The following is a 3,531-nucleotide window of genomic DNA, read 5'->3' on the forward strand; positions in this document are numbered from 1 at the left end:
TTTTTGGTGACTTTATTTATGATAAATCATCCCTCTGGAGATACATTGAGTTGTCCACTAGTCATATGTGGGGTGTCTGCCATGTAGCTAAAAATGTATACATCTCTCACTTGAAAATATCAAAAATTCTATTAAGGAACATTTTAAAGCCATATTCTGAGGTATGTGGAATTCCAGGCTGTGGGTAAAGTGCAAGGGTTGTGAGTTGTCCAGCATAGTTTCTTGCCTCTTAGGTAAATTTTTGATTGTCAGAATTGGGCTAAGAAATTTTCGCTTAACTTTTTTAGGAACCTTGAGGATTCATAGAGGAATTTCAGAGCAATTATACCATAATGTTTCTCACTTACTGAAATGGGCAACAGTAAAGTATGTTTGAGAAAATCAGATACTTTATATTGGAGAGGAATTGTGTTTCTGATTATTACACTTTTAAGCATGTTGAATTTTCTGTTCTTTTAAAGCTGATTACAGAAAATTTCTCCCCAACTTTTTATTTTGAAAAAAATTTTCAACAGAGAAGTTGAAAGAGGAATATATTGAATACCTGTGTTCTTTTACATAGATTCACCAGTAATTGACTTTTTGCCATATTTTTTTTCTCTTTGCCTCTCTTCCTCTCTCCCTCCTTCCTTATATCTATCTCACTTTTTTCCCCCCCAAGCCATTTAAAATCAGTTTTAAACACCAGGATATTTCACCCCTAAATATATTAGCTGGATCCAGGCCAGTTGTCTTGTGAGAATATCTCACAGTCTGGATTTGTCTTAGTGTTTCCTCATGATTTCATTTAGGTTAAACAGTTTTTGTAAGAACGCTACATGAGTGAAGTCGAATGTGCTCCAGTATGGCACATCAGGTTTATTTCTGTGTTGGTGATGCTTTGGTGAAGGTATGTCCTCCATGTCTGTCAAACTGAGGTGATACCCTTGAAGATCTTGGCTCTCAGCCGCCTTTTACACATCATTTGTAGCATCCACTGGTGATCCTTTCCTAAACCAGTTACCACATGAGAAATTCTTCTTTTTTTTTTATTAGTTGGAGGCTAATTACTTCACAACATTTCAGTGGGTTTTGTCACACATTGATATGAATCAGCCATAGAGTTACATGCATTCCCCATCCCGATCCCCCCTCCCACCTCCCTCTCCACCCGATTCCTCTGGGTCTTCCCAGTGCACCAGGCCCGAGCACTTGTCTCATGCATCCCACCTGGGCTGTTGATCTGTTTCACCATGGATAATATACATGCTGTTCTTTCGAAACATCCCACCCTCACCTTCTCCCACAGAGTTCAAAAGTCTGTTCTGTACTTCCATGTCTCTTTTTCTGTTTTGCATATAGGGTTATCGTTACCATCTTTCTAAATTCCATATATAACCACATGAGAAATTCTTAAATGGTAATTTTCTTATCCCATCATCCCCTGCCTGTATCAGCTGGCATTCATCTATAAAAAAGTTTTCGTCCCTCTACTCTTCTTGTTTTCACTATGAATTTAGTTTTGTTTTTTTAATTCGAACTGTTGTAATCTAATAGCTTGCTCTATTTGATGCTCAGATGGCTCCAGATTTGATGAGTGGGAGCTTCTTCAACCAGCTGTGTCCTTTTTTCCCTTTTATTGAGATAAAATTCATCATTTTAGAATATTCAGGGGGTTTTAGTATGTATATTCATTATATTGTGCACCTATTGCCATCATCAAACTTAATACCCTAAAAAGGAACTCCATGCCTGCTAGTCCCACTTCCTTCTCCCCATTCCTAGCAACCACAGATCTGACCAGGGATTTGCCTATCCTGGATATTTTACATAGTTGGACTCTTTCAACATGTGGCCTTTTTGTATCTGGTTTATTTCATTCTAGCATGTTTTCTAAGTTCATCCATGTTGTAACATTGTATCATTCCTTTTATGACTGAATGATGTCCCATTACATGGAAGACCATATTTTATCCATTCATAAGTTGATGCACATTCGGGTTATTTCAAGTTGTTGGTTATTATGAATAAGGCTACTGTGAAGATTTTATGTAAGCATATGTTCTTTAGGCAGATACTTACAAGTGGAAGGGCTAAATTGGTAATTCTGTTTTAGCAGAGAATCCCCAAACTTTTCCATAGCAACTGAACCACTTTATATTCCTGCTGTCAGTGTATAATGTTCTTTCTCCATATCTTGGCCGAGACTTGCTTTCTGGGAGTTTTTTGTTTGCTTTGACTATAGCTCTCCTAGTGAGTGAAATGGTATCTCAATGACTAATGATGTTGAGCATCTTTTCATCTGCTTGTTTGTTGGCCATTTACATAGCCTCTTAGGAGAGGTGTGTGTTCAAATCCTTTGCCCACTTTAAAACTATTTGTCTTACTGTTGAATGGTAAGAGTTCTTTATATATTCTGGATAGTAGACTCTCCCAGATAGAGCTGTGTCCTTTTGACTCCATCATTGTTCTTTGAGCATTTCTCTAGTTTCTGCCACAAAAAAGGTGTTCCAAGCTCACCTTGTCTTTCCCCTGGTCCCTTTAGGGAGGGCTGGTATTTAGAAACCAAGATCTAGACTGTGGGCATGCTTCATGTTATGGATGCTGTTGCCTCTAGGCCCTTTCAGTGGACATACAATGTGTCCTTTTTCACCTAAAAGTTGCCTAAAAGTTGTTTATATATATATCAGTTCAGTTTATTATTGTTGTTTATGGCTCCACAGTACTTGATTATGCGGATGTACCTTGGTTTACTGACCCAGTCTCTTGTAGCTAGGCATTTGGGACATTTCCAGTCATTTTGTTTTTAGGCAATGCTGCAGTGAGTAGCCTTGTGCATGTGTTGCTTTTATTTGTGGAGATGCATCTTCAGGGTAAATTCCTAGTGTGGCTCTTCCTCCTTAAAAGGCAAATGTAGTTTGTTTTGTTTTTAAATTTCCTGTGACTTCCTTTACTGCGTTACTCGTGTTTTTTGTTGTTGTTTTTTTCTTGTTTCTTTTTGTCTTGGCCGACCACACTGTGCGGCTTGTGGGTTCCTGGTTCCCCAGCCAGGGATAGAACCCAGGCCCTTGCCAGTGAGAGCTCAGAGTCCTAACCCCTGGGCTGTCAGGAAATCCCCACGTAAATGTAGTTTTTGTTAAATGTTTCCGTGTCCCTTTCATAAAGATCACATCATTCTGTACAGCTGTCAGCAGTTGTGGAAATTATTAACTTGTTATATTTTGGCTTAAAATTTAGTTTAGGAAGTTTTGTGAGTAAATAGAGTTTGCTTTATTTGATGATACCAGTGATTCCTCTAGATGTTTTATGTAAATTGATTTAATCTTTACAAAAACCCTATAGAGGCAAACTAAACATGGACAGGTTAGGCAGCTACCAGGGTCAGAGCCAGAATTTGAACCCAGTCAGCGGAGCTACGCTTGGATTCATTGTGCTCATTTTTGAAGCAAATGGGGAAAATAAAAGCAATTGAGGGTGTTTTCATCTGTCATCATAAGCATGCATGGTGCTCCTCCACAGCCTTTACCCTTTTCTGTTGGGGATGAAGGAGTC

The sequence above is a fragment of the Cervus canadensis genome, chromosome 18 (assembly GCF_019320065.1).
Source record: "Cervus canadensis isolate Bull #8, Minnesota chromosome 18, ASM1932006v1, whole genome shotgun sequence".
NCBI classification, from domain to species: Eukaryota; Metazoa; Chordata; class Mammalia; order Artiodactyla; family Cervidae; genus Cervus; species Cervus canadensis.